Raw genomic sequence first — 13,344 nt, 5'->3', positions numbered from 1 at the left:
ACCCGTCTCTTTACCTTATTGAATACCACCCACATGTTTTAAGCTATAATTTTCCTTTCTCGCCTCCTATATGGTGTAATGTATAAATTGAAGATATCCTATAGGTTGGTTACATAGAATAAGTTCAAATAGTTTTCCCAAACAGGGTACATATATAATTTAAGATTCTTTTTTCGGTTCAGCAGTTAAGTAGTTCCTGCTTCAATGGCAGATTAAGTCTAGAAATCTATAAACTAGAATAGTAGCACTAGAAAAGAAATTTAATTAAAATTTAAAACTTTGTGAAGGACAATATCAAGTTAAATGCATTTTTGTTGTATTGGGCAAATAGGAATTTAATTTTGATTTGTTTATTGTACGTCAAATTGCAAGCTGTAGATTAAACCTTGCCTTGTGAACAAAATTTTGGCCAAATGTGATCTCAGATGGAGCATGTTTCTTTTCTTTGTGCATGTGTTTTGATTGTACAAATGTGATTTGCGTATCTGTTTATTAGTTTTCACTTCTTCACTTTGCCTACTTTCTTTTTGATCCTTCATTTAACCTTTGTTAGGTCGGATACATTTAAATATGTCCAGCTGGCAAGGTACTTGACCTATTTCTGGGTTTTTATGCATCATTTTTAATATTGAGGAGCTTAGGTGGTCATTTTTTGGTAGAACAAAATGTAGCATTTTCTTTCTGTTCTAGGATATATAATCCGCTTATTGCCATTCTTCCAATTATGTAGCAAGATATAGTTTCTTAGTCATCATGCAAACTCAGCAAAATAGTTTGTTCCATCAATTCAGGACAGCTTAGTAATTGGATTTCAGAATCTGATAATAGTTAAAAGCATGCCTATTTTTACTTGTGGAAAAAGAATAATGGAACTAGAAGCTTAATGAGGAAGAATCACAATGTGAAAAAAGATCCATATTTCACTTTTAGCAGATTTATTTGGTAGAAATAATTAGATCATCTAGTTTGATTGTTGCCTAAATTTCCTACAACTAACATTCTCTTTCGTTCTTTGACAGTAAACAATTTTAGTTGAGAAGTAAATTTGATTGAATTTTAATGATTTAGAATTCATTATATACATTGTTAAGTGATAAGCATATGAAAGCTTGATTTACTGACTGATTATTTCAAAATTTAGATCAGACCCATCAAGAAATGTTTTGGTTTTTCTTTTATCATTTTCATTTCAGATCTGGGTTGACTTATATGCAACAAGGAGATATGGAAGGTCTGTTCCAACACTACAAGATGCCTGGCAGATACTATATAATACTCTATATAATTGCACAGATGGTGCCTATGTGAGTTTAATCTTTGTTTTCTCTATTGTAGGCTAATTTATGACTCAGTAGATCCTCATTATCCACATATAAACTTCATATTCATCTAAAGGTTATCAGAGTCGAATCTTCCTGCTTGAAATGTGGTGCATTGTGGCTTTAGAAAACTAACCATTGTGAGTGTTCACTACAAAAGATGATTCCTTTTTTTGTAAATTATGATTTTTGATAAAATTATGTACCACTTTTGAATCAAGGAAACTTGAGGTCATTTTTTGTCATTGCTCTACTTGGAATACCAAAAATAGGGTTTAGTTAAGTCTTCGTGACCAAAGTTGACGGCTTTGGGAGGGATATAATTGTTCACAGGAGGTTACAATCTAGGATTGCAAAAAGAGAATTCAAATACAAATAATTCTTCATCCATAATTTTGTCAATTGCCAATAGAAGTCACAGTCTATGAATGCCAAAGATCATTTGTATGCATGCAACCAAGAAAGGACTCCATATTTCTTTTACTTTCTTTAAAATTAGGATCAGGAAAAGCAAATCCAATTGTCTTCGTTTGATAATAAGAAACTTGACAGTTGACACACTAACACCAAATAAGTCAAAAGACGAAGATATTGTGAAAGCTTGCCACCATCGGTGGTGATCACATTGAAGTGATCAAGAACCATAAAGGTACCAGTAAGGAAAATCTTTTAATATTTGATCACTTGAATTAATCATTACTCTGTCAATTGGTTCAATAATAGCACAATTAGATATTGCCCTATATTGACTTTTTAGTTCAAAAGATCATGATGTTTTAAGCTGCTTTAGTTGCAGCATCACTACTGGTAACTTCAATGTTTTCTATCCTTATTGGGTTAGGTATTCAGAGAAACACTTGGATTTTAGTAAAAAAGGAGATCTACACTCTTCCTCTCTGACAACAGCAGAAAGAGTGCTGCAACTTAAGTCCAAGGAATCAAAGAGATTTGACCACTGATGTTGATAATACATCAATGATGGTACTTACAAACCTGGCTTTAGATTAATTACTTTCTAGATAAAGGTTGATAAGGAAATTATAACGAAAACTATTTTCATTTGGAAAGCAAATATCAAAGGCATGAAAAAAAAAGAACCAGCTTTTGGATGTTTTATATAATTATGCGAAGGTTATTTAGTTTTTGAGCCAATGGTAGCTTTCATTTAAGAAATTATTTCTTGCTTTGTACAAAACCTAGTACTCTAGAATTTTCTTATTGAAGAACAAAATAAAAGAAACATAAAATCCTATTTTCCTAATCGTAGTTGTCTCATTTGATAATCTTTGAATTACTTCTACTCAAGGATCACCGTTTTGGGTACTGGATCCATTTTGGTAATCTGTTCAGACTAGTACATATCAATCGGTACTGGTATACTATATGTATCAGTGTTCTGGAGAAGAAGAAAAAGGAGAAGAAGAAGGGGTGGTAGAGGAAGAGGAGGGAGTGTTGAGATATGATTCATAGTTATCTAGATTGTTATCATGATATAGTGGTTACATGATGATTTCAATAACCACTTGATCATGATCTAGTAGTTTCAATAACTACCTTATGATCTAGTAGTTATAGGGTGGTTGTCATTAGGTCCTATAAATAGGACCGTAGTTCATCTAGCAAGACATTGAGATTGAGGAGAGGAAGATAAAGAGTCTGTGTGCATTTGGTATCTGGTATCTTGTAAGTGTTCCTCCTGTTTTTAATACTACATCAGTTTTCTTGAGTCAAAAGGATTCTTTTTACTCGTATCGTAGTATTCTGTTTCTTCCTTGCTCCTTCATCTCCAACATTTGTGGTATCAGAGCCTAGTTTCAATCTGAACTGGGCATTATGGCTTTTAACGGCAATTCCGTGTCTCAACCCCTTATCCCCATCTTCTCGGGCAAAAGTTATGAATTTTGGAGTATCAAGATGAAGACTCTATTCAAGTCTCAAGATCTTTGGGACTTAATAGAGAATGGATATGCAGATCCAGATGACGAAATCAGGCTGACGGAGAATAGAAAGAAGGACTCAAAGGCATTGTTCTTCATTCAACAAGTTGTACATGAGACGATCTTCTATTCTCCCTCAGCCTGATTTCGTCATCTGGATCTGCATATCCATTCTCTATTAAGTCCCAAAGATCTTGAGACTTGAATAGAGTCTTCATCTTGATACTCCAAAATTCATAATTTGATTGCCCTTGTTCATCAAAGTGTCCTCTTCCTCTTCCATTTCCTCTACCACGAAATCCTCCTCTGCCACGTCCTCTTCCTGTTGATTTTTTGTCTTCTTCTGAAGTAGAAGACTCTCCCTTAACCTGAAATGCTTTTTCTTCACTTTTTTCAAGTGACCTGTTCAACCTTACTTCATGTGCTTGCAAGGAACCCATTAGTTCATCAAATGAATAAATAGATAAATCTTTTGATTCCTCAATTGCGGCAACAACATGATCAAATTTCGGAGTTAAACTTCTCAAAACCTTTGCAATAATTATATGATCAGGAAGATGTTCACCATAAGATTTCATTTGACTAACAATTTCAGTCACTCGAGAAAGAAAATCTTGTACCGATTCATTGCTTTTCATGAACAAAATTTCAAACTCACGACGAAAGGTTTGAAGTTTTACCGTAATCACCCTTGATGAGCCTTGAAATTCATTTTGAAGTATCAACCAGGCTTGCTTTGAGGTTGTCGCTGCTGCAATTCTTGAGAAGATCGTCTCATGTACAGCTTGTTGAATGAAGAACAATGCCTTTGAGTCCTTCTTTCTATTCTCCCTCAGCCTGATTTCAAGTATCCAAAAGCATAAAGCTCGGCTTGTAGCAAAAGGATATTCACAGCAACAAGGTATTGATTATGATGAAACTTTTTCTCCAGTTGCTAGATTCGAAACTGTGAGAACTTTCTTGGCTTTAGCTACTCACTTAAGTTGGCCTGTTTATCAATTTGATGTGAAATCTGCGTTTTTAAATGGAGAAAAGCAATGAAGGAGGAAATCAAGTCAACTGAGAAGAACGAAACTTGGGAGCTAATGGATCTACCGAAAGAAAAGAAAGTGATTGGGTTAAATTTTGTTTTGAACATCCATTTTAACCCAATCACTTTCTTTTCTTTCGGTAGATCCATTAGCTCCCAAGTTTCATTCTTCTCAGTTGACTTGATTTCCTCCTTCATTGCTTTTCTCCATTCCTCTTTTTTAACTGCTTCATCAAAAGTTGTCGGATCTGAAATAAACAAAGCAAATGTTGAGTTATAAATTTCTGTCTGTGATCTGAAATTTCTTGGAGGGGTTTCATCTGAGGAATCCAAATTTGAACTGCTATTGGGTGAGGTTGATGATGAATTTGTTGGAGCAGGATCTGTCACTTGATTCTGCGGAGTGTCTAGTTCTGCTAGAATCTGCATTTGTGTTTCACCTTTATTGGTCTCCCAATTCCAACTTGCCCTTTCATCAAGCATAATATTTCTGTTAATAATAACTTTGCCACTAATAGGGTTATATAATCGATATGCTTTAGATCGTAAAGAATAACCAATTAAAATGCATTTCTCTGATTTTTCATTAAGCTTGTGACGATATTGTGAATTCACCAAAGCATAAGCAATACAGCTAAAAATTCTTAGATGTCTAACACTTGGTTTCATACCATACCAAGCCTCAAAAGGAGTTCGATTCATAACAGCCTTTGTTGGTGAAATATTCAACAAATAAACTGCTGTTGCAACTGCTTCTGCCCAAAACTGATTTGGAAGATGTTTTCCTTTAAGCAAACTTCTTGCCATTTCAACGACAGTCCGATTCTTTCGCTCAGCTACACCATTTTGCTCCGGTGTATATGGTGCTGTCAATTCTCTGTGAATACCATTTTCTTCACAAAAAGAACTAAACTCATTAAATAAAAATTCACCACCTCTATCTGTCCGAAGTGTCTTTATATATCTACCACTTTATCTTTCTACAAGTGCCTTGAACTTTCAAAAATTATCAAATGTTTCAGATTTCAATTTCAAAAAATATACCCAACTCATGCGACTATAATCATCCATAAACAATAAAAAATATTGACTTCCACCAAATGATTTTGTATTCATAGGTCCACATAAGTCAGCATGAATTAATTCAAGACAATTAGATGCTCTCCATGCTTTTCCAATAGGAAATGATTTTCTACTTTGTTTGCCATAAATACATCCTTCACATACATCAAGTGTATTAATCTTAGGCAATCCAAAAACCATTCCTTTTTGACTTAACAACCTTAAACCTTTAATGTTAAGATGTCCATATCTTAAATGTCATAAACTAGACTCATTCTTTTGAGTTGTGATAAGCACATGTCTTTCAATATTTGACACATCAAGTGGAAACATCTTGTTTTGTGTCATGCAAATAGTTACTATAATCAAACCAGATTTCTTATCTCTAATAGTGCATGAACCATCATCAAATATTACTTGATATCCATCATTTACTAATTGTCCAACACTCAACAAATTATGTGATAAAGTAGGAACAAAGAAAACATTATCAAGGTATTTTACCTTCCCTTGATTTGTCTTCACCTCAATTGTTCCTTTCCCTTCCACTTGGATTTGCTTGTTATCTCCAAGTCTAACATTCAACTTGTGAGTCTCATCAATATATCTAAATATTGATTTTATGCCTGACATATGATTAGAACATCCACTATCCAAAAACCAAATATCATTTGAGATGTTATGAATTTGTGAATGAGTCATAAACAACTTACTATTTTCTTCAATTTTCTCCACATAGCTTGCTTGCTTTTCTCTTTTCCAGCAATCTGCCTTCATATGACCAAACTTTTTACAATAGTGACATTGAATTCCACTTTTGTAATTTTTTTGATCATAATTTGATTGCCCTTGTTCATCAAAGTGTCATCTTCCTCTTCCATTTCCTCTACCACGAAATCCTCCTCTGCCACGTCCTCTTCCTGTTGATTTTTTGTCTTCTTCTGAAGTAGAAGACTCTCCCTTAACCTGAAATGCTTTTTCTTCACTTTTTTCAAGTGACCTGTTCAACCTTACTTCATGTGCTTGCAAGGAACCCATTAGTTCATCAAATGAATAAGTAGACAAATCTTTTGATTCCTCAATTGCGGCAACAACATGATCAAATTTCGGAGTTAAACTTCTCAAAACCTTTGCAACAATTATATGATCAGGAAGATGTTCACCATAAGATTTCATTTGACTAACAATTTCAGTCACTCGAGAAAGAAAATCTTGTACCGATTCATTGCTTTTCATGAACAAAATTTCAAACTCACGATGGAAGGTTTGAAGTTTTACCGTAATCCCCCTTGATGAGCCTTGAAATTCATTTTGAAGTATCAACCAGGCTTGCTTTGAGGTTGTCGCTGCTGCAATTCTTGAGAAGATCGTCTCATGTACAGCTTGTTGAATGAAGAACAATGCCTTTGAGTCCTTCTTTCTATTCTCCCTCAGCCTGATTTCGTCATCTGGATCTGCATATCCATTCTCTATTAAGTCCCAAAGATCTTGAGACTTGAATAGAGTCTTCATCTTGATACTCCAAAATTCATAACTTTTGCCCAAGAAGATGGGGATAAGGGGTTGAGACACGGAATTGCCGTTAAAAGCCATAATGCCCAGTTCAGATTGAAACTAGGCTCTGATACCACAAATATTGGAGATGGAGGAACAAGGAAGAAACAGAATACTACGATACGAGTAAAAAGAATCCTTTTGACTCAAGAAAACTAATGTAGTATTAAAAACAGGAGGAACACTTACAAGATACCAGATACCAAATGCACACAGACTCTTTATCTTCCTCTCCTCAATCTCAATGTCTTGCTAGATGAACTAAGGTCCTATTTATAGGACCTAATGACAACCACCCTAACTACTAGATCACGAGGTGGTTAATGAAACCACCTTATAACTACTAGATCATGATTCAAGTGGTTATTGAAATCATCATGTAACCACTAGATCATGATAATAATCTAGATAGATAACTAGAATCAAATCTCAACACTCCCCCTTGATTCATAGTTGCATACACCAATTTGCAACATAAAATAAATATGCTTTCGAAGTGGAAATGATTTGGTGAGGATATCCGCAACTTGTTCATCCGTTCCACAATACTTCATTGTGATGGCTCCACTTGCCTGAAGTACTCTTTAAAGCTCCTGCACAATCACTATCAGTGAAACCAAATAATTTGCATTTAAATTTTGTTTTGAACATCAAGTCAACTGATTATGATGAACTAATGGGTTCCTTGCAAGCACATGAAGTAAGGTTGAACAGGTCACTTGAAAAAAGTGAAGAAAAAGCATTTCAGATTAAGGGAGAGTCTTCTACTTCAGAAGAAGACAAAAAATCAACAGGAAGAGGACGTGGCAGAGGAGGATTTCGTGGTAGAGGAAATGGAAGAGGAAGAGGACACTTTGATGAACAAGGGCAATCAAATTATGATCAAAAAAATTACAAAAGTGGAATTCAATGTCACTATTGTAAAAAGTTTGGTCACATGAAGGCAGATTGCTGGAAAAGAGAAAAGCAAGCAAGCTATGTGGAGAAAATTGAAGAAAATAGTAAGTTGTTTATGACTCATTCACAAATTCATAACATCTCAAATTATATTTGGTTTTTGGATAGTGGATGTTCTAATCATATGTCAAGCATAAAATCAATATTTAGAGATATTGATGAGACTCACAAGTTGAATGTTAGACTTGGAGATAACAAGCAAATCCAAGTGGAAGGGAAAGGAACAATTGAAGTGAAGACAAATCAAGGGAAGGTAAAATACCATGATAATGTTTTCTTTGTTCCTACTTTATCACATAATTTGTTGAGTGTTGGACAATTAGTAAATGATGGATATCAAGTAATATTTGATGATGGTTCATGCACTATTAGAGATAAGAAATCTGGTTTGATTATAGTAAATGTTTGCATGACACAAAACAAGATGTTTCCACTTGATGTGTCAAATATTGAAAGACATGCGCTTATCACAACTCAAAAGAATGAGTCTAGTTTATGGCATTTAAGATATGGACATCTTAACATTAAAGGTTTAAGGTTGTTAAGTCAAAAAGGAATGGTTTTTGGATTGCCTAAGATTAATACGCTTGATGTATGTGAAGGATGTATTTATGGCAAACAAAGTAGAAAACCATTTCCTATTGGAAAAGCATGGAGAGCATCTAATTGTCTTGAATTAATTCATGCTGACTTATGTGGACCTATGAATACAAAATCATTTGGTGGAAGTCAATATTTTTTATTGTTTACGGATGATTATAGTCGCATGAGTTGGGTATATTTTTTGAAATTGAAATCAGAAACATTTGATAATTTTTGAAAATTCAAGGCACTTGTAGAAAGACAAAGTGGTAGATATATAAAGACACTTCGGAAAGATAGAGGTGGTGAATTTTTATCTAATGAGTTTAGTTCTTTTTGTGAAGAAAATGGTATTCACAGAGAATTGACAGCACCATATACACCGGAGCAAAATGGTGTAGCTGAGCGTAAGAATCGGATTGTCGTTGAAATGGCAAGAAGTTTGCTTAAAGGAAAACATCTTCCAAATCAGTTTTGGGCAGAAGCAGTTGCAACTGCAGTTTATTTGTTGAATATTTCACCAACAAAGGCTGTTATGAATCGAACTCCTTTTGAGACTTGGTATGGTATGAAACCAAGTGTTAGACATCTAAGAATTTTTGGCTGTATTGCTTATGCTTTGGTGAATTCACAAAATCATCACAAGCTTGATGAAAAATCAGAGAAATGCATTTTAATTGGTTATTCTTTACAATCTAAAGCATATCGATTATATAACCCTGTTAGTGGCAAAGTTATTATTAACAGAAATATTATGTTTGATGAAAGGGCAAGTTGGAATTGGGAGACCAATAAAGGTGAAACACAAATGCAGATTCCAGCAGAACTAGACACTCCGCAGAATCAAGTGACAGATCCTGCTCCAACAAATTCATCGTCAACCTCACCCAATAGCAGTTCAAATTCGGATTCCTCAGATGAAACCCCTCCAAGAAATTTCAGATCACTGACAGAAATTTATAACTCAACATTTGCTTTGTTTATTTCAGATCCGACAACTTTTGAGGATGCAGTTAAAAAAGAGGAATGGAGAAAAGCAATGAAGGAGGAAATCAAGTCAACTGAGAAGAATGAAACTTGGGAGCTAATGGATCTACCGAAAGAAAAGAAAGCGACTAGGTTAAAATGGATGTTCAAAACAAAATTTAAATGCAAATTATTTGGTTTCACTGATAGTGATTATGCAGGAGCTTTAGACGATCGAAAGAGTACTTCAGGCAAGTGGAGCTATCACAATGAAGTATTGTGGAACGGATGAACAAGTTACGGATATCTTCACCAAATCACTTCCACTTCGAAAGCATATTTATTTTATGTCGCAAATTGGTGTATGCAACTATGAATCAAGAGGGAGTGTTGAGATATGATTCATAGTTATCTGATTGTTATCATGATATAGTGGTTACATGATGATTTCAATAACCACTTGATCATGATCTAGTAGTTTCAATAACTACCTTATGATCTAGTAGTTATAGGGTGGTTGTCATTAGGTCCTATAAATAGGACCGTAGTTCATCTAGCAAGACATTGAGATTGAGGAGAGGAAGATAAAGAGTCTGTGTGCATTTGGTATCTGGTATCTTGTAAGTGTTCCTCCTGTTTTTAATACTACATCAGTTTTCTTGAGTCAAAAGGATTCTTTTTACTCGTATCGTAGTATTCTATTTCTTCCTTGCTCCTTCATCTCCAACAGGGAGGAGGAAGGAGGTAGTAGGAAAGAAGAAGAGGAGATGGTGAAGAGGAGGAGAAGAGGAAAATGGGCATTCCTATGAGAAGCAATTAGGCCAAAGGTGGTGTTTGGTGGTGGTGTGCAGTGAGGCCCTGGTGTGCCTGAGAAGTGGAGGTCACATTGAGAAGCAAAGGTTGCGCTATGCGTGAGAAACAATTAGGTTAGTTTCCTTATATATGGATGAACTGAATCACCCTAAACAGGGGCGATCTGCATACCACATACCAGTTGATGTCTGAACCAGTACGTACTGCCTGTTTCGTATCAGTCTAAGTGAAACACGTCATTTGCTTCTACATCTTTTCAACTGTTTTCTTATTCTCTTTATTATCATTTTACTTTTCTTCCTTATCTTCTTTGTTACGGCCTTCATCTTTACTATCGGTCATGATGGTTAATGTCCCAGCAGAGCATTAGAAATCTTTTGCCACTTTTATGGCTTCAAGACAATGAATTAAGTCCCAAATAAAAATAGTTTGATAAGCAGAGGCAAAGAAAGAGGTGCTGAGAGCTGAAAGACCAAAGAGAGAGAATTTCATGATCAAGGGCATTAGAAACTTAAAGTTTGCTTGTGATTGGATTGCGCAACTAGACCATAGTCCAAATTGAAGTGGTTCAAGCTAAGCTTTCTTCCATATTCTAATGGGTAAACCATTGCTTGAATTGGTTTAAACTACCACATGAAATTACAGTTTTACCTCTTTGAGATTATTATCAATAATTAAGTGCATCACTTTTGGTGCTTTCATGCATTTACTTACCAGTTATTAGTTCTAATGCTTTTTGATGTATCTATATGTATCAACCGCTCAACAACAGGACAAAAATCGAGATGTAATTGTTGCATTTCCAGATGTTGATCCATCTGTCATATTGATACCAGAGATATTTGAAGAGAGAAAGCTTGTGCATTTTAGTCGACAATTATCAGAAAGAGAGCCACTGAAGGAAACAGCTAATTCTTATGATCAACCACATTTATGGTATTCAACTGCTGATGTCACACGCGCATTAGTTCTTTTCCTAGAAAATGGGTATGACATATCAGATAGCCAGACTTTCAGGTGATTTGCGATTCATTTGTTTTTGCGTAAAGCTTGCCATGACTAGAGCAGGGAATTGAAACACATTCTGATAGTTATCTGCTTATATGTTAGACTTGCATATTGTTGGTATTCATCTCTTCCATCTAAATCAGCATATTTGCATCTTAATATTAGTTTCAAAAGCAGCTGAAATTTGACTGATGGTAGTGGCAAAATCCAAGTAGAGTTCTGATTTGACAGGTTTAAGCAATGTACATTGGTAGACGGTTGTGGTTCTGTAACTGCAAAATTATGATGAGTCAATTGCTCAGTGAAACTTTTGGATGAAGTCAGTATATTTTCCTTTCCTTCTTATTCCCCCTCTTTTTGTCTTTTTATCTCTTATTTGTTCTATTTTTCCAATTACTAAGTGACTAAGATGTCTTTGTGTCTAAAACAAGATCTTGTACATGTTGCTAGAGAATGAGGTTTTGCATGTGAATTTGGTCTTTGGTCCTTAGCAGGTGTGAAACTGGCATGATATGCAACATTGAGGCTTAGATCGTCCCAACCACTTACTAAATCATTGTCCAATAACCAATTTTCTTTTATGGTTAAAGATACTTCCTTTCTCATATAAATTTACATTGTTCATATTACTCTCAATGTCCATGATTGCAAGTTCTTTATCCAGTTGTACATTATTTTATGACAATGAAAGCTTATCAAGTTATAACCCATGTAAAGCAGTCTAGACTACAGCTCCATGACTAGAATTGGCTTGTGTTTGTTATGATACATGTAAATTTTTGCTGCTTCAATGGGTATGACTCTTTCTATCAATTCTTGTTGTTCTCTTGTGATAAACTTAACGGATAATTATATAAAATGATAAACATTGTAAATTATCTGCATCCTTATCCATTTTTTCTCCCTTTATTCATAAAAATATTATACAGTTCAATATTATCATAAAGTCAGCTACAAACAATATTATACAATTCAAATATTTATTCCCATCAATAATAATTTTTTGTAAATCATGTCAATATTAGGAGCTTTTAACATACAACTATATTTTGATAATGGATTTTATATGAATTTTAGTTTCCTATTATTCCAGATATGATCTCGTGGATCTCACCCGTTAGGCATTAGCAAAGTATGAAAACAAAGTATTCTTGAAGATTATAGAAGGGTACCAACTCATTAATTTAAAACAAGTGACCATATATAGCCAGCACTTTCTTGACCTTGTGAAAGATTTGGACATGCTTTTGTCATGCCATGATGGATTTCTGCTTGGACCCTGGTTGGAAAGTGGCAAGCGCCTTTCAAGATACCCAGAACAGGAGCAACAGGTAAGATTCTTGTTGTCACCTGTTTGCCCTCCTCAAATTTGAATACTTGTATGCCTATTTATGTAGGATTCTGCCATTGTCATGCTTCTATGGTGCAGTTTGAATGGAATGCAAGGACTCAAGTAACCATGTGGTTTGATAACACTGAGATTGAAGCTAGTTTGCTTCGTGATTATGGTACATACAAATGCAGAAACAATTTTCTTTATCCCCTTTATTTTGGTGTCATCAATCTGTTTTAATGTAATACTCTTGCGACAATCTCATTTGTGCAGGAAACAAGTACTGGAGTGGTCTTCTACTAGACTACTATGGGCCAAGAGCATCTATATATTTCAAGTACATGATAGACAGCTTGACGAAGGGGGAGAGTTTCCCATTAGAAGACTGGAGGAGGGACTGGAGAGGCCTTACCAACAAGTGGCAAAGCAGTAGAAATTTGTTTCCAGTGAAAGCTTCTTGTGATGCTCAAAATATATCTCGATGGCTATATGACAAGTATTTTTGTACTGATAACTTGCAATCACTTTATATGGGTTCAAACTATGAAGAAGCTGCTAATTTTGTGATCTTTTATTTTTGACACACAATCTCCTGATGCCACAATTTGAGTTTCTTATTACTCTGTAACACTAGAGTCAACTTAGTACTTATGAGCACTTAATATGTTTGGTGTTCTCACTGTTTATGGACTATGGACATTTCAAAATATATTAATGGGAACTTTTAGTACCAAACAAGAAGTTCATCATTTTTTATGATAAATGCTATTGTTGACTACTGCA

At 34.8% G+C, this 13,344-nt stretch overlaps 1 pseudogene; it reads left to right on the top strand.

Moving 5' to 3' along the window:
* Positions 1–425: 425 nt before the first annotated feature.
* On the top strand, positions 426–12,601 carry LOC135630764 (alpha-N-acetylglucosaminidase-like; annotated as a pseudogene).
* Positions 12,602–13,344: the final 743 nt, after the last annotated feature.

The sequence above is a fragment of the Musa acuminata genome, chromosome BXJ3-2 (genome assembly GCF_036884655.1).
Source record: "Musa acuminata AAA Group cultivar baxijiao chromosome BXJ3-2, Cavendish_Baxijiao_AAA, whole genome shotgun sequence".
In the NCBI taxonomy this organism is placed as follows: domain Eukaryota; kingdom Viridiplantae; phylum Streptophyta; class Magnoliopsida; order Zingiberales; family Musaceae; genus Musa; species Musa acuminata.
This window is presented reverse-complemented; position numbering and strand designations above follow the sequence as displayed.